This window comes from Aptenodytes forsteri, unplaced genomic scaffold, assembly GCF_000699145.1.
Source record: "Aptenodytes forsteri isolate BGI_AS27 unplaced genomic scaffold, ASM69914v1 Scaffold5, whole genome shotgun sequence".
Lineage (NCBI taxonomy): Eukaryota > Metazoa > Chordata > Aves > Sphenisciformes > Spheniscidae > Aptenodytes > Aptenodytes forsteri.
In genome coordinates, this window is record NW_008795672.1 from 4,856,777 (window position 1) to 4,883,393 (window position 26,617).

Here is a 26,617-nt window from a genome sequence, read left to right on the forward strand (position 1 = left end):
TGGAGGTTTTCTACAGATCTTAATGGAAGTCTCATACCACCCAGTGGTCTGCAGAAATGAGATTAAATGCAGAAGGAAAGATGCACAGATATTTCTTTTAAACATAGTTCAGCTCAGGTCTCTCTTAGGTAGGGACCAAAAGTTTTCCAACACATTGAGGATATCCCAATTTGCAAATCACTTCAAAGGAGAAAATACATTTTAGCAATTCAATACATATCTAAGACAAGTTTTCAAAACCAATGCAGTGTGTTTCCTGTATATTTTCAAAGTGGTTCATTTAACATTTAATCTCCTGTGTTCCACATACTCAAGTTGTAGGCTGCTTTTTCTGTATATCGCTTACATTTCATTGCCAAGATGCGATAGTAATTTTTTCTAATTAAAACACTCCAAGTATTTTTATTCTCCCGGCCTTTCATCCTTAGTGTTTTCCAAAATGGATATTATAATACAGCTTTCCTTTAATCTGTCTCCACACTAATTTTAATTATTTTAGGAGGAAGGAATTCTATCAAATGCTGCCAGAGATGTTTATACTTTTATGTTTTGCCACTAAAATCTGAAACATGAGAATTTGGTTCAGCAAAGACAATATATGCAAGTATTTCGACAATCAGCAAACTCTTGTCTTAAAAGCAAGGATGTGTGTTAGTCCTGTTTTAGTAGTTTCACATGTGATTAAAGCCTGATTTGTTTTAAAACTAAATTAATCAACTTTATAAAACTCCATTTCTCATTAGTTATAACAGCATGCCATTTATCCCATTGCTGGCCAAACTGAGTTTAAAAGGACAGTTCACTCCAGTAAACACCTGTGCACACATCTGTAGGATAGGGCCAAATATATTATTTCTAGCTCTAGATAAAATTTCATTTTAATACTAAAATGCTTTCCGTTTCCTTGCAAGGTTAATGTTGTGTCTATGATACTACCTATATAAGAAGAGATTAAAAAAAAAGAAAAAAAAAAATTGTTCTGTTCTACTCAGAGACATACCACTTTTTTTCAACCAATACACTCTTAGCAAGATGAACCATGTAATTTTAAAGATTACTCTGTTTAAATTTTCAAAGCATTTTATTACTCTACTCTAAATGGAGTAATGTAGCTTTACGTTGAGTGTAATCATGAGAAAAAAATGTAATGTTCCTCACTGGGAGATATTTAAGAGGTAATATATCTTTAAGTGTCTCCGCCTCTGAATCCACCCACTTGATAGCTGCAGCAGTCTTGTTGACTCATAGAAGCTGTGTTCATACAATAGCCGGCAATGAGCAGTATTTTTCAGAGATTTTAAGAGCACACCTCCTGCTATGTATTTCGCGTTCTAGCTTGCTGGGGCTGAAGGTGTATGAAAGAAACAGTTTTACGTTTCTAACATATTGCAAAAGATAGTTCCTCCTCTCATCCCGGAAAATCCTGACAGACCAGTTGGATACCTTTTAGGCCTTAACGAAGAACTTTATCTGCTTGTCCTACTGTCTTTTTTACAGTAGAAAGACCTGAGACACCCTTAAGGACTGAGAATCTGACTAATTTAAACAGATGGCTAATCCCAGTGCTGTCTGCAATGGACATCTACATCATCATCATCAGAAACAGAATAACCTCTTAAAAAGTGGAATCTGTAAGAAAAATGGAATTACTAAAGGAATGAAGGTAAGGTTTAATTGTTTACCCTAATTGCCTCAATATTGAAAACAAATAGGTAGTTGCAACATTACTTATTAAGCTAGTTTTATGGCGGTCTTAATCTCCATTGAACAATCCATAGGTTGTATGGATTAGGCTTGTGTGTTAAATTCTATAATCTTGGGACCTGAAGCTCCTTTTTTTTCTATCATCCTAAACTGCAGTGAGAGTTGTAAATGCTCATGCAACATACTGTTGGTCCTGTGGACTAACTAGCCTCTAGTTCATATCAAACACAACAAACACATGCATGCTGAAATGTAGTAGTTTCCTTCTAAAGCTTAACCAATGGTGGCGTTGACTTTGCGATGTATTAATCACTAGTGGAAAGCGTTGACTTTGCGATGTATTAATCACTAGTGGAAAGCTGTTTTGTCAACTTAAAGTGTGTGTGGAGTGGTTTTCAAAGTGTGATTTATTGCTGTACAAGTATAACCAAAAAAACGTGGGCAGGGGAAGCTGTCTTTTCTTGATGTTTACATTACTGCAAGGTTGGTTTAACTGATGCCTGCACTTTACTGATGCCTGCTCTCCAGCCTTGTACTGCTTAAAATCCAAGTGAGTTTAGTTACTGTTTTCTCAAGCTTCTCGTTTATGTGAACGTTTTGTAGAACAGTTGGCATGTAGCATCCTAAAGAATGAACCAGAAAACCAAAGGTATGCTTTTGCCAAAAGAGCCCAAATCTTAAATGTTGTCTGTCTGCGATACCTGTTCTGACTGGGAACATACTGTCTGTCTTGAAGTGTCCTAATTCTGGATCTTGATGTGATCATTAGTAGAAAGTCTTGTAGTGACTAGAGAAAGGCTGGCTTTACAGCACGGTGTGATGGTGAGAGGGGGATGGAGAAAGGTTGCTTCTGGAGCCTGAGCGCTCACCTGACCATCCCTCTTGAAAGCTTTAGACAATGACTGTGGCGAGGGCTCCGCTGTTTTACAAATAAACTGCTATCTTATATCTTTCTCTAAATGGGGCTTTCACGCACCTAGCACTCTAATGAAGGCACGCCCAGTGTCATGCTTAATGATTGTCTGGCTTTAGGTGTCTCCTTTGGTATGGGTGTTTCCCAGTCGTTGGCTTGTGTAGGATGAGGAAAGCAAAAAAGCTTGTGCAATGATTGAAAAGGCCTTTCTTGGGATTCACTTCCAGAAACCTAATCTAGCATCCTTTTATATATCACACATATCTCCTCATCATTTTATATATTAGCTACTTGCCACAGTGATATCCAAAATCTTTGCTTTCGGTTTGAGTGGCAAATTTCAAGGACTAAGCCTTGCCATTCAGTCATTGTTAACCTGCTGCAAATGAGCAGTTTTGAAAGCAGTAGATTTCCAGGAGGGGGGATTAATTCGGATTTCCTCCTTAATAGGAAAGACATGGCTGGAGAAGTAAAGTAGAATATTACTGAGGGTGAGCAAAAAGGAAATAAAGATTGGCCTGAAAGAGGTGGCAAATAAATGAAGGAAATGTTAGCAGATGTACCTGCCAGATTAGCGAAGTCTTACAAGCACTGCGTGGTTGGAGGAGAAGGGGTTTTACCCTGCCGTGTGACATCTGAAAGAAGCACTGAACCACTGGTAAATACCATCCATGGCTGAGGAAGTGGTGAGGAAGTGAAGACTTAGAAAGTTCAGTAGGTTTATCAAAGGCAGATTTGGTAAGACCGGGTCTAGCACTGTGTTCCGAATTACATGCCATTTCCCCTCTCTTCCTGCTTCAAACACGGATTAGGAAAGAAGGAAACAATAACAGGCAAGAGTCCTGTATGAACCAGGAATCTCATTCCTGGTAGGAATCTCCCCATTCCTGTCTGGTCTGTTTTCCCACCCCAGCTGCCTCACCCTGTTCAGTACTTATGCTTTATCCTATTTTACAGAAACAGATACTGTTCCTTCCTACCTGATCTGTTTATATGGCTTACTGCTGTAGGTGTGCAACTTCACACAGTCTTCCAGTGTGATTATATTTGCAACATCTCGCTGAGGTGTGCTTCCCACTTTACAGCTGGGATCTGAGGAGCAGGAAATATGGCAGCTGGGTGCACAAGGAATCCTGTGCAGGAACCAGACCCAGGTTTGTCATGATTTCAGTCATCCTCCTCCCTTCCTCCTCTTTTGCTCTTTCTCCACCTTGCCCTGATTTCCCTTAACGCTGACACACACACACGCATGTATATGTACTTTACTGCCTATTCAGTAAATTAATTCACCATTAAACACCTTACATAGGAGGGGAAATATAGTGCTAGGATATTCATGGGACGTGACTGATGATGCTGGTTCTAGCACTTGAGACTTGTGGCAGTTCTGAAACTCTTGGGGTTAGTTACAGCTGTGTTACTTTGCAAGAAGGGGAGGAGGGAGACGTGTTCTGGTTTGAGAGGCAACTGGTGATGCAGAGGCTGCAGTGAGAGCATGGCACAGTGAAGGCTTCTAAGCCAAGAATATGTATCAATAGTCACACACAACTGACTGACTGGAACATCAGGCTTTGCAGAAATCAGCTCCATAAACCTTTTTTTTTTCTAGGGAGCCCACAGGAAGCACTGGCTTCAGGAAATGCTGGCTTTGGAAACACTGCTTTTGAAAACACTGGCTTAGGAACAATGTGTTTTGCATCTTAATGATGTAAGAACATTTTGTGTGCCTGTGTATGCATGTCAGAAATAGAGGAGCAATTCTGATACAGCAAAACCCCCAGGTTTCCGAAGAGAGGATTTTGTTTAATGGGTTGGGGAAGGTAATTAGGGATGGTCAAATGTGGGGGAGTAGGGAGGCTCTCTTTGCTTCTAGCTATCTGTGGCATACCAAGGACAGGAGAGGAGGTAGCTGAGTGATAAAGAAGCAGTGAAGCATCCTACCAAAAGAGAAGCTGTTGCTTTTGGGGAAGAGATATACCACTTTGGGGTGGGACTGCTTGTTTGAATAGCTTCTGTGATTATTTTAAGTCTGACTCACTCAATTCTAGCTGATAGCACAGACCCCCATGTAGTAATGGACATCAGGCCTAACCACATCCCCACAACCATGCTGCATCCTTGCATTCATTGGAAGCTGGGCCACAGTAAGACCTAAGCTTTGGGAGGTGGGTCATGGGCCATGTCTTCCACTTCATTAGTGCTTATAACACAGGCAGATGCTTTGTGTTCTTCCAGAACCTGTAGCCTGGACTTACCTTTATCCAAAGCACAATTCAATAGCTAACCTATTTATTTATGTAACTGTAGTAGCCAGGAGAAGGTATTTTGCTAGCGATTCTTTCTTTTGCTGTTATATTGCTGTTGATTGGGTGTCAGTTGTAGGGGACATTGGATTTTAAAACAATAAATATGTTTGTCCAGTGGAAACATTTTTTTCCTACGGTACACATGCAGCAATTTTATTTCTTTGGTGGATCATTTCCTTGGATGCCTTGAGATCCTCCAAGACAGTATAAAGCTATTTCCAAATTCATTTTTTTTCTGTTCTGCACTGAGAATGGCAGTAGCTTAGAAGAAACTTACAGTGAAAAAGACTACAGCTTTTTCCAGGGCTTTCAAGCTCCTTTCTGAAAGCAAAAAAGAGCCCGGGATGAGATCAAACCCAGTAACATCTGCCCCACTTATTTGATAGCCCGAAAATGTGACAGCCTCTGGCATTTGGGGGCTCTGAAATTTGAAAGCCAATCATATTTACTGTCTGCCCTGTGACATCTGGACCTCCTCCTAACTGTCTTACGCTGCTATTGACACAATACTGCAGCAGCCAGTCTCAGTCCTTTCCATGCTTTTGGCTCCCCTGCTTTTCTTCCTCTCCTTTCTGGACTACAATGTCATTTACTCCCCAATGAAGGTCTTGAAGAAAACATTGGTTGTTTAAAAAGAGAGTCACGAAAGAAACATGCCATGCAACTGTTCTCATAGGAATCATTTTCTTGTATGTTGTAAATGCCCACTGTAATTTCTTTGTGCTCTGTCCTCTCACATATATAGGTAGCACTTACTTCATGTGCTTTTGCAGTAGTTAGTGTAACTGGGGCATTTTGGATGCAAACTCAATATAAATGTTAATGAGTCCTGCGGGGAAAAAATAAGCTAATTCCCACAATTAGAGTCATGCGGTAAGGCTTATTAATAAGAGAAGAGAAAGGAGGGAGGGTTAAGGCTGATCAGACTACAGCTTTTCCAAATGTTTGCAGCCTCAGCTGTGCAACCATAATGATCTACCAACAGAATCTGGTTTTTTTCTGAAATGTCTTCATTTTTTGGTGTTGCTTTGGGTAAAAACAAACTGAAAGGGGACTTTGTTGGCCCCAGCCCGTTTCACCTGCAGCACCTAAGCCTTTTGGACCTGTTCCATTCTGCATGTATTAGTGGAAAGTGCAATCCCCATAGGCCCTCTGGGTTTCATAGCTGTAGTGACAACAGGAAGATATTGAGAATTGGTTTCCAGTCAGAGTTCTCTACCAATTACTACACCTGTTGCTTCAGCTGCACCACAGACGTGACCTCCTCATCCTCAGTTCCTGCCTTCTCTTCTCCTTGGTTTCAAGCCCCAGAAATTCCTTGCTTTGCACCAGCACTCTCAGCTAATAATCACAGGTCTCAGATCCACACCCTTGTTTCTGTCATCAACCCTGCTATGTGATGAGCTCAACACGTTGGAAGCAGGAAATGTTGAAGACGTCTTTCTGTGAACTGAGATGTGACTAGTGTGTAGGCCTATGTAACAGTCAATGACTTTTGTAGCAGTGCTTTAAGTGTCTTGCATGAGACTTTACATGCAAGGCTAGAGATTTTTCACATAGCACAACAAGTAAGACTCTAGTAGGGCTGGAGTCACTACCCTGTTAACACCCGGTGTGCTGGTTTTGGCTGGGGTGGAGTTAATTTTCTCCATAGCAGCTAGCATGGGGCTGTGTTTTGGATTGGTGCTGGAAACAGTGTTGATAATACAGGGATGTTTTCGTTACTGCTGAGCAGTGCTGACACAGAGTCAAGGCCTTTCCTGCTTCTCACCCCACCCCACCAGCGAGGAGGCTGGGGGTGCATGAGAAGTTGGGAGGGGACACAGCTGGGACAGCTGACCCCAACTGACCAAAGGGATATTCCACACCATATGACGTCATGCTCAGCATATAAAGCTGGGGGAAGTAGAAGGGAGGGGGGCACGTTGGGAGTGACGGCGTTTGTCTTCCCAAGGGAAGCAGTGAATGAATTCCTTGTTTTGCTTTGCTTGTGTGCACGGCCTTTGCTTTACCTATTAAACTGTCTTGATCTCAACCCATGTTTTCTCACTTTTACTCTTCTGATTCTCTCCCCCATCCCGCCAGGGGAGAGTGAGCAAGCGGCTGTGTGGGGCTTAGCTGCTGGCTGGGATTAAACCACAACACCTGGAAATCTCTAAATTCAGGTAATTAAATTCTGGAAGTTTAAGCCCTGACAAAAATATCATGTATTGATTTGCTTTGGCTTGAAAGACCTAGCATGTCAGGTCTTTAAGGGCAATTTCCTTTTAGCACAAGAACAGCTCATCCTTGTACTTGTGAAAACAAGTAAATACATCAGGAGGCTGGCTTAGCTAACCAGATAACCCGTGACTGAGCTCCAGTGCAAAAAAGCTGTATACAAGAGGTAGAAGCAGGAATGGGCTATGAAAGAGGAATTTTGAAACATTGCAGGGGCATGCATGTAGGGATGGTGTTAGGAAAGCCAAAGCTCACCTGGAGTTGACATTTGCAAGGGACATCAAGGGAAGCAAGAAGAGCTTTTACTGTTACATTAGTGGTAAATGAATAAACACGGAAGATGTGGCCCATTGCTGAATGGGGTGGGTGACTTAGTGACTGCAGACACAGGTAAGGCTGAGGTACTCAGTGCTTTCTTTGCCTCAGTTTTCACCAACAAAGTCTTCCAAGCCTCTGTGTCATCAAACTACCAGTAGTGGAAGAAGATTGAGTCATGGATCTCTTGAGAAATCTCAACCCATACAAGTGCATGGGACCAGAAGGGAAGCATCCAAGTATGCTGGCTGATGTCATAGTGATATCACACACTATCATCTTTGAAAAGTCTTGGATATCAAAGATGATCCCTGATAAGTTAAGAAAGGCAAATGTTCCACCTGTCTTCTAAAGATAGATCATTTCTAGCAAAGGTTGTTTCTGGGAGCATAGAGAGGAAGGTGATTGGGAATAGCAAGCATGGATGTACCAAAGATAAATGATGTTTGACTGACTGATTGTCTTTTATGATGAAGTGACTAGATTTGTGAATGAGGGGAGAGTGATGGATGTCACCTGCCTTGCCTTCAGCAATACCGTCCTCATATGCTACTTGGGACATTATGGTTTCGATGGGTTGACTACTATATGGGTTAATAACTGGCTGGATCGTTGGGCTTAAAGGGTAGTGGTTAATGGTTCATACTTTGCCTGGAGGCGTATGTTGGGGGGAGAGAAATCAAGGTGCAGATAACAGCACTGGGACACGTTGCTCTGGAGCCTCCAACATGGAGGCTTTCAGGACCTAGCTGGGCAAAACCCCAAGCACCCCGCTGGGAAGTTGGCGTTGACCTGCCTTTGAACACGAGGATGAACCAGAGACCAGCTGAGGGCCCATCCAGTCTAAGTGAGTCTGTGACCCTTTAGTGTAAGGAGGCAGCATTTCTCTGGTGAGAGTCAGCTGCAGTGATCTAAAAATGGACAGAATTGATGCAGAACCCCAGTGGGGCTTCTGTGGGTAATTACCTGGCAAGCAGCTTATTCTTGCTCAGTAGAGGTAATTAGTAAAAGAAAGCCATGAAATGGCTGGTCTCATTGCCTGTCTACTTATGTCCCTTCAACATGAAAATTAATTACCTCTGCAAGCTGTAAGTGGCGGTCTAGCTTTCAGAAACAAGTAAGGTAATACGTATTTTCTACCTGCTGTGTTGGCGAGGGATGTAGCTGTCCGCGTTCCATTGCAGAAGTAAGTTCATTAATATAATGGGCAGAATGATAAGATAACGGCTGCTTAGGGACTGTCTGGGTCTCTGTGTGAGCGGGCACAGGCAGGACACAGGAACAACCACAAAACTGTGGATGAAATGCAAAGAGTAAATTTATTTTCGTTACCTTGCCAACCGGGGGATCCCCGAAGCAGCACCCGGACAGAGGCACACAAGCAGGGACACAGGCACCACGGAGCTCGGTCCATGCTAGAGGATCGCCGAACTTGCTGTTTTCACCTGTATTTCAGGGATTTGTGCAGGCATAGTTTATCACTGTTCTTTGATCTTTCCCACAGCAGGGCAGAAATCTCAAGGATGTTCAACAGTGTGCCTCTAAGTCTGTCACAGGCCTATGTTATCGAAACACAGATATTCTACTTGTCCAACACACAAAGCTAAACAACAATTAGTATGATATATGTGTTTTTCTACACCTCAGCTGCAGGTCACTTGGGCGTGTTTATAATCCTCCTCACCAATCTTCTGTTATTTTCCCACAGTCTCTATAAAACCTGACTTTTCGCCAGAATAATGGTTAACATCATGCTGCCTCTCACAGCTTGCTGTTTGCAAGTGTGCACTGGTGATTCAAATCCTGTTTCGTAGAGTACTAGACAACCATAAAGAGCCCTTATTTTATAATGATATGGAGGTCTGTTTCTGCTGCCAACAGACGTATGAACTCTCTCATGGATTATTATTTTTTAATTTCTTTTTAAAGAAAATTAACTTTTGTTGTGGCTAGGACTGTGGCATTAACCAGCAAAATGGGAAATTAAATTTCCCTACAATGACCAGTGGCTCAGCCAGAGGATTCCTGCCATTCCTGGCAGCTAATTTTTCCACAGAAAACACTTTTAGAAAGCAACCAAGCCAGAAGTTTTGTGAGACTATTGTCTGAGAGAGTTGTCATTGTGGGATGGATGTTGAATTGGGAAGAAAAATGTCATTTAAGGAGGAGAGCGGGCAGCAGGAACCAGCAGTATTGTGTGCCAGACCGAAGAGGATCTGGAGCATTTCACACTTTAGGATATATTAATTCAGCCAGATACCTTTAGTATAAAACCATGAGGTGAAGAGCTGAATTTCTAAGGCAGATACCATCTATGTGCATCCATGTCTTCAGCACAAAGTAAAGTTTAACCTGTTCTGGCCAGGTGACTTTCTCCCTCCCAAAGTATTTTGAATTTCTGGGAGAACATCCAGTGTAGATGTAACACAGTAAAGCCTTGTCTGTTCTTCTGATCATCTCAGTCTTTCTGGAAATTATTCAGCTGTATCCTTTCCTTTGTTCATTTGGCCAAGCACAGGCTTTGGCATGTGCTCTGTCATTTCCCCTTCTTCCAAAAAATCTGTTTTTCCCCCTCAGCCTACCAAGAAGTGAGGATTTATTCACTCAGCAACAGGAACATGGAAAGACAAATCTGTGGTGAGGAGCTGAGACTCACAGCCGTTTCAGCTGACATCATGCTGCACTCTGCTTCCTCCAGGAATTTCCATTTGAGTTTCTGCTTCCCTGTCGCTGCTGCTGATTCATGTGGTCTGAAGAGCTGCCATACATCCCTCTCTGTGACTCACATATAGCTATCTGAGACTTCAACCTGGCTAATCTTCTCACAGTCGCAAAGCTGTCAGCCTACACATGGAATCACAGCAGCCATTTGTACGTTCTTGAGCTTCTTGGGGCTGTTCGGCAAGAGAGTGCCTCAATCTGTCCCTGTATTTCAATTTCCTGTCCGTTCCTTGTGTCTCCACAAAACTTTGTGTTTGTCTTCTGAAAGGAACATTTCTCCCTCTGTGGTCCCCAGGTTGTGCTTCCTGAAGGTAAAGGTAGCTGTGATCAGGCATTTCTACACACTGTTGTGGGGGAGATCTGTAAAGATCCCCAAGCCACTGCCTGGAGAGGGCAGGATACAGATGTTTCCACCCAGTCCTAGCAGCCATGTGTCAGTGGCTGTAGCGATTTAGATGGCAACCTTGGAGGCCAGGGAATACAACTTGAGAAATAAATTTAAGACCGCCCGTGCTTGTCACATTGTACCTCATTGTCAGCTGTTCCCTGAAAGAATCCCAGCCCCATGATCTGATCAAATATATCTCCTACCCAGGACACCTGCTGATCAGCCTCAAAGTTTCAGGTGCTACACAGAAACCATCAAACAATGAAACAATTCAAAGTGAACAAGCTTTTGTTGAAGGCATTTCATGGTCCAAGAAAGCTTTTGAAAAATCAATATATTTTCCCAGCTTTTTAAGGTCATATTCATCTAAGTTCATGAGTTAGAGCTTTTGAACTTCCAGCAATCTCTTGACATCAGGCATGCTCAAAGGGAACATTTTACTTTGTCTCTGGCACAAAAATGTGTGTCTGCATGCCTCTTGATGTCATATCTTCTTTATATAAGGCATTGCTCTCCTGTACAATTTTTTCCTTGCATCATTATATAAACAGCTCTTTTGTTTGCGTATGTGGGTGGTAAGGTTGTTTGGGAGGTTCTAGCAGGTGCCAGGGTGTGTTAATCCCGAAGGGGGAAATCTTCTTGGTTTTTTATTGTTTTGTTTTGATGACAAAGGAAACAAACCCTATTCAAACTGTTTTGATGCAATCTCCATCCCTTTGTAAGGTTGTTGGGAGGTTCTAGCAGGTGCCAGGGTGTGTTAATCCCGAAGGGGGAAATCTTCTTGGTTTTTTATTGTTTTGTTTTGATGACAAAGGAAACAAACCCTATTCAAACTGTTTTGATGCAATCTCCATCCCTTTTCCTCTCTTCTAATCACAATCATCCTTCACCTATGGGCCAACATCCTCGGTTTCTTTTCACTTGCTTTAGGTTATGAAAGAACCAATAGTGAGATTTTTATAAGCCTTTAAGTATTGGATTGATGCATCTGTGGGTGAATATATAAGGGGTGTTGCAAAGTAGATTCTGCTTTCTGTGTGTGCGCAGTCCAGTTTCATCCCAGGTTAAGAAATACAAAATTACCAAATAATCTAGGAAGAATCCCACATGGCTGGAACTTGTCTATTAGTAGTTTTTGGCTTTCAACACATTTCTTAAGTGTCTCTTCAAGCTGAGCTCAGAACCTTTGTTTGTAAAATCTAGTTCTTATCCATAACCGAGCAGGAGCACGTACAGATTCCAAAACAAAAATAAGCATTTGCCAAAATCTAGACCCTTTAAAGAAAAAAGTTAACATTTTTGTTTCTCATTCTGTGGCAACTATGCTGTTGATATATGCTGAGTCTAATTACTTGTTCTTAAAATCTACACGTTTTCAAGGGATAGAAAGCTTATCAATTCTGTAATCTGTCTTTATTTTCAGATGTCTATTAATGGAACTGGTATGTTGACGTGCAGTAGTGTGAAATGTTGGATATGCTGTGTGTACTAGTTAGACTTGGCAAAATAATTATGAGTAAGTTTGTGTTCTGAGACAGGAGACGTGCTTTGGGAACTGAGGAGTAGCTTTAATAAAATTCAGTTTCACCTTGGGTTAAACCTTTTGTCCCAGGAGAGGTGTAATTTATTGCATCCCTGAAAAGGAATTAATTGGCCTCCTCACATCTCTTGCTCACCAGTGAAAGCTAAAGAAATAAAATTCTGCAAAGGATGACTGTCTTTAATCAGAGATATACAGGATCAAGGAGGGCTGCAGGGAGGCCATCCTTTTTTCTTATGTCTATTGTGAGGATGGATAGCTGAGCAGGCTGGCCCCAAAGTCCTGGCCCATGGGCATTGGCGCTCAGTGTAGAAACCTAGCAGAGGACTTGGTGTTACAGCAGCAGTTTTCAGCATAAAGTAATGTCTATAAGATCTTTCCATCTCCCTCCATGTGCAGTGTCTTCCCAAGCACACAGGTTCACCTGTCTGTTTCCAACAAGCTTTTCTCTGCCCTTCATTAGCATCTTGGCTCTTCCTAAATTTCTGTTGTGATAAGAGAAATCTCTTCTCTTTATTGCCTTGCTATATAAAGGAAGTCCTGTCATCACCTCTTTGATTTGGTAAAGAAATCGCTGTGGCTTTTGCATTAGAGATCCATCTCTGGAGGCTACGCAACAGTGAAAGTCAGCAGACTCTCTGCTAGTAATGAACGAGATAGCATTACCAAGCATGACAGATCAAAAATGGAGCTCTGTCAGCTTCCATCTCACCCCCAACTGAAAGTATCAATTAATTGATGCTTTTGAAAATGTTGGCATGAACTTCTTTATGCTTTCAGCACAGCATAAGTACATCAAGCAAATCAGAAGGTAAAAATCAGCTTTTACCCATCAATAGGTGGAAAATATGTTAAAATTTACAGAGATATGGTACTATTAGTAGTTTTTTATATCTGTGATTCGGGATAACTGGAGACCTTTTGAAAACTTGTCTCGCATGTGGGCTGAGAATTACATGGATTTATGCAAGCGAAGCGAAGCATGTTTTTATTTGATTTTGTCAGTATTATTATCAGAGACTTTGGCTTTTTTGACTGTTTCAGTATGTACCTGATGAGAAACAAAGCATTGTAATCCTGTGATTTTGTTATAAAGTTGTTAACATTTACAGGAAAAAAAATTTCATTCAATGGCAAGTTATGCAGATTGTTAAAACATCAGGTAGGCATGCTTATTTTTATTCCCTGCTGAACACTTCATAGGTGTCAAAAATGTATGTGGTTGGGGAAGGGGGGTGTTGAATGAGGGGGGAAAAAAAGCCACCTACATAGTTTGTTCTCTCAGCGTGGTAGCATTATACAATCTCAGTTGGTTTTGGCCTCATTTCCTATAGAAACAAGACTTATTTAGTGATACTATCTGTCTGTCAACTCCTTAACAACTTGTGAACTTGTCAGACATTTTCAGTCAGATTTGACAAAGGCATATCATGCACTCTTTCCTTAAAGCAGGCAGCTGGGCACGGGAGAAAGGCCCTGCACATTCCCTGTTGAAAGAGAAGCTGCAGTGTGAACTCATTCCTCCAGTACCCTGGAGAATCTGCAGTACAAGGGAGATTTGATCTACGTCCCAAATAAGAAGGAAGTTTGTGTCAGTGTGTTGCTTTATTTGACTCCAAAGTCAGTCAACATGAGACACGTAGAAACCCAGAATTTATCATTCTCGGAGTTCACAGTGCTCTGTTTACTTCTGCTCTAATTCATTTCTGCATGGTGCATATCTTATCATTGCATTTCTCTGGAATTTATTTAGTCTATAAACTTTCTGAGGTAAAGACTTTATTTTCTGTCCTCTTCTTGTAAAATACTTGGTACACACAGCAGCAGTATCTATTAAGTGTACCTTCATTCACAGGGGTTTTCATCAAAGTCTTCCCACTTTCAAATATCAGTGATTTGTTATCAGTATTGTGTAAAGCAGTTGACCTATCTCCTGTTCTAGTTGCTGCTAGTAAGTCAGGATAGAAAAGCGTATCTTGGTCTCATTTCTCATGGGACATGTCTCCTCTACCAGTCTATCTACAGATGAAACTTGAGTTCAAGTTAAATGTTGTACTTATTGTTTTGCAGTAATCAAATTCTAATTCAGTCATGCATCAGTTCTTCATCTTTAGAGGAGACTGCTCCAAAGGTGAGCAGATTCAGACTCATCATTGTCATCTGGCTGGTGTTCACCCATTTCACAAAGGCTGCATGATTTCAGTTCACTTCCTGTTGATCAAGTATCTCACCTACTCAGCAACGGCATTCTAGTGGGAGCTGTATTTCAGAACATCAGCATAAAGACAGAAATGGAACGGATGCAAACCTCTCACTCTGTGAGAGAGAGTTTCTGTAAGCTTGGGCTGAAGGTTGATGGTTAGGCATTTTAGAGAGCTTTGACTACTTCTTCCTTGAGATTTAGGCGATCCTAATTAGAATATTTTGTTTTTCAGGGCTACCCATAGAATAACTCGAATAATGTGGAAAGCCTGTTAAAGAGCTTTTAACCAGATATCCAAGAAAGGCTTCTGCATTAAAAATGTAGTCTAAAAGACTGGCAGAGGACGATTTGAGGGTTCTTCAGTTTTCTTATTATTTTGCGTAATGTTTTGCTGGAGAAGCAATCAAAATATAATATCTCCACACCCTGACACTTCTCAGTAAGTAACCACCATGGTTGACTGAAAATAATTTGTTTGCAGACTTCACTGTTTGCTGCTTATTCCTATCTTCCTTTTTCCCAGCCCTGTACATCTTCCTGGCTTACGGCTAACATTTCAAGGCTGCATTTAGTCACTATTGCACAGTGTGTTGCATTCTTGGCTGTGCTACATGCCAACTTAGCTGTGTGGCCAAAAAGCCCAGCCATTTTCCACAGGATTCACACAGGGTTTGCAATGCAATATTTCAGCAGAGGTATGAGAGATGGGCATCAATCGTGTGTAAGCAGTCGCATTTGCCAACTATACCTTCTTGGAATAGGAAACAGCTTTACCTATGAAATCATGATGACAATCAGTTACCAAGTCTGATGATAAATCTTCTGGCACAATTTCTTGAAATTCATGGTAGAGGCAAGTGAACCAGTATTACTTTCTATGCTATCAGACAAAGAACTTTTTTCTTAACTTGAAAGAACTGCTGCAGTCTTGTTTCTTTATTAGCCTCATTTAGCCATGGTTAAAACAAGCAGACACACCTGCTCTTTATCTCGTCACATGTTCTGGCAGATCATTGCAAAACTGACCAGGAGTTTGTGATTTTGGGGGTTTTTCTCAGCCCATATTGTTCAACATGTAAGATTTAGCAGAGCTCATAAACAACGCTGTTTTAACAATTGAGTAGGTAAGAACATTGCCAGGACTTTGAAACATTCTGTGTTTTGAAAAGAGAATTAAATTGGGGGGAAAAAAAAAATCAAAACTGCACACACATGCAAGACATTGGAAGGGAAGGATGTCCCTAAAGCTGCCGGAAATAGGTCCTTAGGTATGGACCTATTTGGTATGGATATGGATACCTATGGACCTAGGTATGGATACTGGTCACTTTTGGAATAGGAAAACTAATTCTCAAGCTGCATAATATCTAATTTATCTAATAGTGGTTAGTTTCACATATTCAGATTACTCATCAGCTAGACACGAAGCCATGTATGTCATAAGCCAAGCAAGTTACAATTATAAAAAAACAGTTTGGTTTAGGTCCCACTTTCACATCTGTTATGAGAAAAGCATACTTGTGAATAAGGCATACCTGCCTGTCACAATTTCTAATTATTAAAGTGGCAATATCAGGGACAAGTAATCATAGTTGAACTTTTGTAACTCCTTCTCACTATCAAGTCAAGGTTAGCAAAATCTGTATTAGACAAAGAGCTCCCTGACAAGTGACAATCGGCCAGTCAGGGTGGAAATGGGGGAGTGAGATAAAGCAGTGGTTGAACTGGAGAGTCTGGCTTGCTTGGTCGTCCCGAGGAGCGAGCTGCGTTCAGCAGTGTGGGAGTGCTCGGGTGGAGTGAGGTGGAGCTGCCCGAGGGAGCAAAATGCACTGTGAGAACTAGGTCAGGGGTGTGCCGAGCTCACTGGGGGTGCCGGCATAGCTGGAGGCTAGAGAGGGAAAGCCAAGAGGAGGTGAAAGGTGGATGGGTTGAGTCTGTGGCAGGTGATCTCAGCCAGGATGGAGGCAAGGAACCGAGGGGAATGAATGGCGCAAGGAGGGGAAGATGTAGATCTGGAAGCAGCTGCAATCTCAAAGGAAGTCAGTTGAATTTTTTTTTTTCCTTCCTTTTTTTGCAAATAGCAAAGAAACAGGACTGGCAAGCAGATATCCACAGAAACATGAATTATTTCACAGCCAGCATCTGTATTGACTAACACGTAATACTCTGAAATGAAATAGTTTGGTGTTGACTGAACGTTTAGTTAAAACAAAAGCAGCAGTGCTTGCCATGGCTGCTACTGCCAGCTTTTTACCATACTCCCATTAGGAGAATTCTAGCATAACCTTTTTTGTAACTGTTTGAAACACCCTTGTTCTGTTGGTCTGGGTTAGTAAGAGTGTTTTAATTGATTTTCTCATATGTTCTTCAAGAATATACTTAAATTTTACAACTTTCTTTCCAAATCCAAAATTGGGCTGTAGTATTTCTGGGGAAGTGTGGTCTCCTCTGCAGTATGTCTCTTAAGACACCAGAAGCAGATTTGAGGGCTGTGTGGGACTGAGATGGATCTTAGAAAATGGGGATAGAATTGCAGGGGTTTTGTGTAGGAATGCAAGCCTTCCACATTATTCTACTGAGGTTTGTAACACAGGAAAAAGTTGGTAAGACTTAGCTCTCATTCACTACAGAGACACAGGGACATATATTGAATTTCAAAATAATTCAGCTCTGCTTTGCAAACTAAGCGGTTAGTTTTTTGGAATGGCTCCCACAGAAAATAAAAATCTTTCAATATTCTGTGGTCTGTGATCCTTTCTCCTGGCAATGCAGGAATGCCCGTGTCAAATATTTTCCATTCTTGGCATGAATTTACTCCCCCAGAGGTTATGTTCTGTTTTAATGCAAATAATCTACATGGTGTGACGCACCTGAGTGAGGGTACTTTAAAGATTTGACATTCCATTCCAGTCAAGATATAAGTGATAATCTGAACCTTAAGCTTAATTATATTTTTATTTTCTACACCTTCCTGTATATCTTCACTTACCACTGCACTGTCTGACAGTTGCATTTTCAGTTCTCTAGGCATGGTGTAGGACCCAACCTTACTACCTGGCTGTCCTCGAGCAATTTTGGCATACAGTGGACAGATCTAGCCAAGCCTAACTTTTTGGGCAATGTGTCTATGGTAGAATCCCAGTTTGGATACTCTTCCATTGTTCAGGGTTTTTTCTTTCCAAAAAAGCTTCTAATCTGTTTTGTTCATTAACAAATAGCAGAGGATACTGGGTTTTACCCCCATGCTTTGGTTTACAGTGATTCTGTGAGAATGAAGCAGCAATGCATTTGGTAAGGCAAACCTATAAGTAAACTACCTGAACACAAAATTTATGTTTTAGAGTATTTGATATGAAGTGATGTAATCTCTCTGCATGCTTTTCTCTGACTCTTCTGAAATGGGCATAACTTTTTGTGGGTACCTTTCAAGTTCCCTCAGGGAAGCCAATGCCTTTCACTGTACGTTTCTATATTGTTTCTACGCAACAGCTCCAATGGATGTGGCTATACTGAGCACTTAGCTTAGTCTGAACTGCCTTGACCCTCCTTTCATCCAAAAGGAGAAACCTCTCATTTATTTCTCTTTTAACTTGACTTAAAGCTAGAGCTCATAGTACACTTCGGAGATTAGACTCTAGAACTGGATGGGGATATGAATTGCCACCTCTTTCTGTGTGGACATAGGCAAGACACAAGCCAGACCACTGGTCTGATTGAGTCTAATTCCAGAGCCACTACCTCTTGCAGATGGAAGGTACTGTCAAGGTATCTTGCTTTCGTAAAACTCAGGATCAGGAAGCAGTTGGCAGGCCTGCCAGTTCCTGTACAAGCTGTGAGCCAGGAGCCCCTGCATGTCACTGAGGCAAGACTTTGCCTTCAGGCATTGCAGAAATCACCTGCCACACGGACTGACTTACTGCAAAACAAGGAGTGTAGCTTGGCAGCGGAGGGCATTACGTGTCATCTCCTGCCAGCCTGGAGTGGAAGCACTGCTGGTTAAAGAGAAGAGTAAGAGACATCGTCGGAAACATCAGATCCTCCCATAATTCAAGCAATTATTTAAACAGGTAATTCAAGCTAATTGCATAGTTTAGCCTTTGCAGCTGACAGTTCTGTTTTTCTGGAAGCAAGATTCATCTTTTTTAGAAGTTTCCCTAGGGCCTTGTGCTGGTGCCCTTATCTGTGTTTCCTGAGTACTGACTTGTGCTTTCTTTGGAGCTCACAGTGCCTTAGCCATATTCCCCCACTGATAGACTCTGGATTCTGCCTCATGAGTTGGGCAGGTCTACCTGAGTTTTGTTCTAAGAGCTTCCACTTTCATCATCCTGAGCAGAATGCAGAAAAAAAATTAGGATGTAGGAACTGCAAATAGTGTTTTACTATACTTTTTATCTTCCAGCAGTTGCTATGCTCTAAGAGATTAGCTTTGAACCATGAAAACGAAAAAAAAAGGGGTGCAAAAAAGAGACAACCATACTATCTGGTATGAATTGGGTCCCCAAAGGGGGATATTCTTGATGGTTATTATGGGAATTATGATGGTTATTCTGCATATGTCCCTCTTGTCATTCTTGATTTTGTATCAACTGATTTTTTACACAGGCAAAAGTTATTCCATTAGTCCATAAGGGAGCTGTCAGGATGGGCACATAAAATTTCTTAATTCAGTTTAGGATGATTAATTTCCTATATGAGAATGAGGGGAGTGCAGAGCTTCCTTCCCTGTGGAATGGGAAAGAATGTAAAACAAGGAGTTATCAGAGTATACTAGTATTGTTTCAGGATTCACTGTGAAGCATTATGGCTGAAACATCTAAGTATTTACCTACAGGAGTGTCTCCTTAGACAGATATTGTGAGGAGTTTATGTGCATGAGACCTCAGGTAGTTTATTTTTTTTTTCCCCACTGTAACTGAGCTTTATTAATTCTTTATCAACTGATTTGTGCTGTGGGACATGCTAGTGAGATCATATTACTTTGCACATGTGGATTTTCCTCAGAAGTAAATGGTATTTTTCTCTGCTAGATTGTAGGATGTAAGTATGCAGTTCACCCTCGCAGAGTAGTTACTGGATGAACTAAAGTTGTCAGAACGAATTTGAGACCTCTCTCCACTGCAGTTGAGAGAGACACCTGCACCTTTTGTCGTTGCTCGTTATTTGCCTCATTGCACAAATATATTTGCAGCAGCCATTATAGAAGGGCACAACGTTAATCTTATGTTCAGGTTTGTAAATTTTTCTTTTTTTTTTTTGCAGATGTGGAAGGGTAGAGGTGAAACATGAGGTCTTCTGAAAAAGGTGTATTTATCTTCTACATGAAGTTTTACTGTGACTTGCTTGTCATGTATAACTATAAACAACAGCTATTTTTTTCAGAAATATGAGACTGTTTTACTAGTACTTTAAAATCTTTGCATTTTAATGGGCTTTAAAACTACGTTCCTTTCTGAGAGAGAGAGCGCCTTCCTTTTGGGTGGGGTTTTTTTTTGACAATTGTCATATTTGAGAAATAAGATTGGTGTATAGGCATCTTCTGTCACTCCTGAAATGTGTCAGGTAGCTCAGGAGAGTGTATGGTTGATCAGAGCTTCAGCACATCCATTCTAGATGGTCCTGCCTAGTCTTTGCTTTGCCAACTGCTGTTGGTCTATCTCGGTACTTCCCAAATATAGGAGCACAAGCACAGATGTGCGAACAGAAGTGTTATCCTAATGGAAAAGTCAGAGAAACATTATCGTATCTCTCAGAGAATTGGTATACTAGAATGGTGCTATGTAAAGATGTTAATGAGATAGAGATAACAGGGGGGGTTGTGTGGCCACAAAAGAAAAAAAAAAAAAGGCTGTAAAGTTCTCCAACCACGGACAGTTGCCACAAGCCAGAGTCATGTTAATTTTATTGTAATTTTAAACAGAAACTCTATATATCTACTTCCTTCTTCCAGCATCCATGGTGTAGAGGTTCTCTCTATCTGCATGCATTTCACTCTGTGCAAAATGTGTATCAGCTATTTTTGGAGTGCTCGGTCTTTTCTGTTCCACGTTTCATGTCATGGTGAGGTTTCTGAATGTAAAGTAAATGGGAAAAATAGGTAAAAGAGCTTAAAAGTATTTTGAGGTGTCATCTAGTCCATTTCTATACAACAAGGCAGACTCAGTTTTATCCAGGGCTATGCTAGAATATCTTGAAGGCTATTCTGGAGCCTCTAAGCCCAGAAGCTGTGCCACTCTGTTTTGAGATTTTGTTAAAAGACTGACAGCACTGCTTTCTGATATCTTTTGCTAGACAATATTAGCTTTGACTATACATAAAATGTTCCTGAGAGACGTCTGTTTATACCCATCTTAAATACCTCCATTGCTCTAGCTTCATGTTTAACTGCTTTTATCAGTAGAAAGTTCTTTCTAATATCTGATTTAGATCACCTTGGCTGTGATTTAAGCATGTTGATGCTTTCCAGAGCATAGATTATTATCTTCCTCTTGCAGTTACCTTTTACATGTTTGAAGACTCTTAGGCTGCCAGTCATTAGGGTTTTCTCTTCTCTTTAGACTAGACAATTCAAATTCTTTCATTCTTTCCTCATAACTTACTTTGACCAGACTTTATGCTTCTCTTTCCAGTTCTCTCCATTTGGTTCACCTCTTCTTTCCCAAAAAGCATTGCCCAAAGCTGGATGGAGTACTTCAGCCAAGACTTGTATACTGCTTAGTAGCACTGGAGTGGTTTATCCTTTTGTTCTTAATGTTATTTTCTTAAGAGATGGCTGGGGTTTTTTCTAACTCCTTTTAGGTTTAATATTTCTTCCTATAAAGTTGCCTGCTATTTCTGAGTTACAGTTGTGCTCTCCTGAAATCTGTTACTCTGTTGTTACATTTCCTGCTTTTCCTAAGTCCCTTGATTTCTGCCATTTTATGATCAGTATAAATGAAAACTTTGAGTTAAGATACCCTAATGTCTACTTAAACTACTTCCAAGGTGCAGCAATGTTTTGAGTATTGTTTTTTAATTTGCCCCACAGCAATATGGGAGGAAATAATATTGGAGGTAAGACAAAGGCTTGTGAAATGTCCACAATTGTTTTTTCCATGAGCAAGCCTGATTTCATCTTGTTTTGTGTCTAGCATCATCTACCACCCCACAACATCCCAGCTTGCCTACCGTGTCCTTGCTTTCCAGATAAGCAAGAGGCAGAATGTGCTGAACTTTGTTCAGAGCTACGTAGATGCTGGCTCATGGGTCATTAACTTGTGCCTGTGTAATTCACTCCAAGAATGGCTAAGGAGCCAAGTTATTGCTGTCTTTCCTTCAGCACATGGATTTGGATCTCTTTGCACTATCAAGGTCAGATTTACCTGAAGCTTTCAGGAAAGTTCATATCCTGAAGACCTCTATTCTTCCATCAGATTTGATTGAAATTGGTCTATGAGCTCAAAAGCTACTAGAGGGGTACTTGCAGACAAAGGGGTAACATGAGGGCATAAGCCATTGCTTTCTTAGAACACAGGTTAAAATTGTTCAAATCCAAAGGCTAATTCAACTGACTTTTTGCTTCTTGCTATGCATTTGAAAAGGTGTCTTCCATTGCTGAACCAACAAAACATGCTTCAGTCACCCCTTTCCCTCAGTATTCTTGCACCTGATTTCTGTCTCTTGAATTTCTGGTGTGCTTCTTTTTCCTTGTCTTGTCTTTTCAGCCAAGAACCACAGCCTCTAGGTATTTGCCTGTAGGTAGATGTGGATCTACTGATGAAAATTAGTCCATGGTGGGGTGAGGACTTTCCTTTTTGTCTATAGCTAGACTGCTATAAAACCTGAGGAGAGCATTTGTTTAAGGGTGATTTCTGCAAACCTGATAGTTACAGAAGGTTCAGATGAGAGAAAGCCAGCCATTCTCATCTTCAGTGTTATGACTTACATAAGTACTGAAACAACTTATAAAAAGTATTTTAATGTATGATGTACTAAAAAAAAAAAAAATCATGTAACAATTTATTTCTAGATTCTTTTTTATTAATCTTCAAGCAATGGAAGTAGAATACAATTATTTTGTTTTGAGCTCTAAGATTGAATTAGCCAATTTAATAATGGTTAATGAATATCATTACAATTAAATAGACATTAAGAAGTCATCAAGGCCCAGATCATCTTTTCCAATTGTACGAGGCAGAAATTGAAATTAGTGGGAAGACACAGGCTCTGGCAGAACTGTGGTACCACCTCTGGGATCCTGGAGGAATCCACCTGTGAGTTCCTCATAGGTATAGAGGTAGGCATTACTCAATCATAACAGATTGAAACCACCTTTTCTTGATATTTTCCAAACAAAAAATAGCTAGAGAGGATGTTACTGTTTCTGTAGAGTTTTAGGTGGAAAAAAAAATCTGAAGCAGGTAATTGGTTTTCATCTGTTAAAATATATAGCTTTTCTGCACTAGGGCACAAGTTGGTGAATCCGGATTACTCTGTAAACTTTCTGGGGTTCTTGCAAGATAATTTGAGGATAGGTGGGTTGCAGCCCTTGTCACGTTGCTAAATTAAATGGTGCACTGATTTGATCACGTATGCCAGTTCTGATGCTGGCTTTGGCATAGTCCATCTGACTTCAGTTATGCCATGGTCACTGCTGCCAAGTTGCTTAACTATTGTTTAAATGAATTCTTGTCATCTTATTTAAGACAGCTTCTCTTGTGTTTGAAGATTAGCTATTAATTTTCTCAACTTTATTGCTACTGTGATGTGCTGTGAGACTACTGGCACATTTATAGGATGGCTGTCTCCCTCATCCTCTTTGAATTCTTCTGTCCTAAAAACCTATGTGCTATACAATAAGTGAGTTTATTCTGAATGTTTTTTTCCCTAGGGCTCTTTTTTGATGCTTAAGTCCTATCCTAGCTCAGAGAAGGACCTTGTCTACCCAGATGGTCATCTTCCTACTGAGTTTTTAATACCCCTACCTGTAAAACTGGCAACACAAATCCTGTTGCCTCTTTCCCAGCTGTTCTTGAGAAATTCTGCTTTCCCCATCATTAAAATGGTAATTTTTTTATTATGGTATTTCATATCTCTATCTTTCCTCTCCATCTGTGGTATGCCAAGAGATATGTATTTAAATATCATTTAAAAGTAGTTAATTACCTTGGAAGAGATAGCATAAGTCCAGCTAAGACTCTGATTGCATTAACAAAATTGGCAATGATTTTCTCTGTCACCTTTCTGAAATATGATATGCAACAATAGGAAAGTCTTGGAGGGCACACTGTTTCAACTTAACCTGTGCATAACTCTCAGAATAATTAGAATAATGTGCAAATTATTCTAATGATATGCAACTTTCAGGTAGGAAGTGTGAATGCTGTAAATTACATTTGTGATCCTTTAATAAGGGACCTGATGTATTATGCCTTCCAGAAGTCTTCATCAAAACTGGTGCCATCATCTCAGGAACCAAAGATGGCCTGAGACATTAAGATTGAAGCTTGTGATGTATTTGGCGTGATCCAGGAAAGTCCAGGGACACATCCATTCTGATAGGGGATATGTGTCTCATTATTAAACTGTTTCCATTTGTCACCTGTGCAAAATCCTGGCCCTGTTTGAAGCTATTGTACTATATAATGGGAAAAGCTCTAGGATCCAATGGTGATTCAGTTATGCAAGTTAGTGCATAAGATCTGTCTGTTCACCTATAGCATTTTCTTCACAAGGGAATTTTGCAGGGAGAGCAATTTGATGCTAGTTAAAACATTTTCTGGTGTTCTTTGCAAAGTCACGATGTGGGAAATTGAGTTGGTTGATTGCTTCATGTAGATTTTAGCTCAGAATTCACACTGGGCAAAATCACTAATAGTCTGGTTAGATCGTCTCAAGCATCTTTCCATTCAGTTACAGTCTTGATCCCAGCAAATACTAGTTTCTTATCAAAAAGGTATATGAGATCCACAGAATGAATTTCTAAATGCTAAATCACTTCTGGAAGAAATTTCCTGTATTAGTAGATCATTGCCAGTGATGTGCAGAAACTGAGTGTCTTTGAAGTGATACCACTTCATCATAATCTTGTTTGTTTGTTTGTTTATCCATAAAGCCAAAGCCATAGGATTTGAATGATCAGGAGATATTGTGATGTGGCCAGGCAGTGCGAATCTTGTAGCTTACTGTAAGCTTTGGAAATAATAGCAAACACTTGCTCCAACTTGACGCCATGAACTATGTCAGGATTGCTGTAACCTAGGCGTTTCATCCAGTTCTTTTGTCTGATTCAATGTGCCTGGCTTTCTACTGTGTAATTGCTGTAAGGTTAGGAAATACCTTCTGGTGTTCGTAAGTATCTCTCCGGGTAGTTAACTTCGTTGTTTTGTCTCTAATAATTTGAAATTCTTAAGCTCCATCTTTGCCCTCATGCCTTCCTAGTTATGTTGAGTTGAGTCCTCTTTTAATTTTCTGGGAGTAATGGCAAACAGAGTAATAGCTGTATCAGGCATACATATTCCTTTTTCATCCTAGTGTTTCTTGCTATTGCTTGCAATGTACAGATGTAAAGCCATTGGGAGAAGAGTTTACTATGCAGGGGTTTTTTGTCTCCCATGTATTGTTTGATGTAAGTGCCTTAGTTGATATTGGATAGTATCTGTTATGGTTTATATTGCAATTTCTGAAACCTACTGTTCAAAGTAGTGTTTTCTTAGATTTTTTGTCCCCATCATCACATTGCATTTTCATGGTTTGCTACTGGCATTTGTCCTGAGTCTGTGCTGTAGAGAGAGATGTATGTGGCTTTTCTTTTGACAGACACTACAGTATGACCATTCTGCAATGTGCAGTTCTACTTGCTGGACTAAATTCATACCAGATGAAAACACGTGCTGACCTATCGGTTTTGCGAAAATTGCACACAGTAGACAGTTTACTTAATAGTTGCAAATAAACATTCATTGATGCTGGAATGCACATTGCTTGTAGTGTGTGCAGGGCTAGAAATTCATATCCTGACATACCAGGCTAAGACACTTCTTGAATGAATATAAATATCTGCATAAAAATGTACAAAACTAAGACAATGAAATGTGCACCTTCCAAGTTCATCTTTGTTCGTTTGGACCTCTTGCCACTGCTGTCTCTAGACTTTTACCAACTTCTTTTCTTCCTGAACGTTATTTATGAGTAAGTCTTCTGCATCCTACCAACCTCCTATGTTGCACTCTGATTTTAGCATCAGAATAAAGCGTTAGTCTGAAAATTATATAGTAAGGGTATTGCTTTCCCAGTTATGTAACAATATTTTCTATTTAACAGTATATTTCTAATGTGTTTGTCATTCACATCTGTATTTTCATAGTATTAGTGCCATAGTCAGCATGGCAGGACTTGACTATTTGGTGCTGAAAGAATTTATTATAAGGTGAGTATGTTGGAGTTTCACTTGTGCTCGACTGAAAAAATGATGCAAGTCTGGAAGGCGAAGATCCTGTCTTTTCATACCTTTGTCGGTATTTGCTTGCAGTATGCTGTCATGAATTTGTAGAGAGACTGCAAGTTTTTAGTCAGTAATTAGGTGACAGTTGATTAACAAATCAAAAGCCATTTCCTGGTGCTTGTGAAAAGTATGGTGAAAGGACCCAATCTTCATACAAACCTCAAGTAGCAGAACAGAACAAGCAGCAGTTAATACTGTTTACAGGGAGCAAACTTTTCAGAGTTCCTGAGTTGTTAAATTCTAAATCCCTGGCAAGTTCAATAGCACATGGATTCCTAAGTTATTCTGAAGGTGTCTTATATTTCCTAAACCTTCTGGACAGTCTTGGAAATTTTACTCTTAGTCCTTATCGATTGCCTTACTACCAGGTATATATTTTTTTCTTGAACCTTCAGCAGAAATCAATAATCAGTCTAAACAAGGATTCTGCAGACACACAGTAATAAGAACTAAAGTTTTTTTGGCTTGGTTGCTATTTATAGTTTGTGTTGTGTGAAGATTATACTTTCTTGTGGCTTTGTCATTGTCTTGGTTTCGGCAGGAATAGAGTTAATTTCCTTCCTAGTAGCTGGTACAGTGCTGTGTTTTGGATTTAGTATGAGAACAGTGTTGATAACACACGGATGTTTTAGTTGTTGCTGAGCAGTGCTTACACTAGTCAAGGACTTTTCAGCTTCCCATGCTCTACCGACTGAGAAGGCTGGAGGTGCACAAGAAGCTGGGAGGGGGCACAGCCAGGACAGCTGACCCCAACTGGCCAAAGGGACATTCCATACCATGGGACGTCATGCTCAGTACATAAACTGGGGAAAGCTGGCCGGGGGGGGC

General features: G+C 40.6%; 1 protein-coding gene across 1 annotated transcript in view; it reads left to right on the forward strand.

Moving 5' to 3' along the window:
- The first annotated feature begins 7,035 nt into the window (after positions 1 to 7,035).
- Positions 7,036 to 26,617, forward strand: part of SPTLC3 (serine palmitoyltransferase long chain base subunit 3) — an 81,517-nt gene continuing 61,935 nt past the window's right edge. The window contains exon 1 of the mRNA XM_009282530.1: positions 7,036 to 7,088. The gene's annotated coding sequence lies outside the window, so the exon portion shown is untranslated. The remainder of the gene's footprint in view (positions 7,089 to 26,617) is intronic.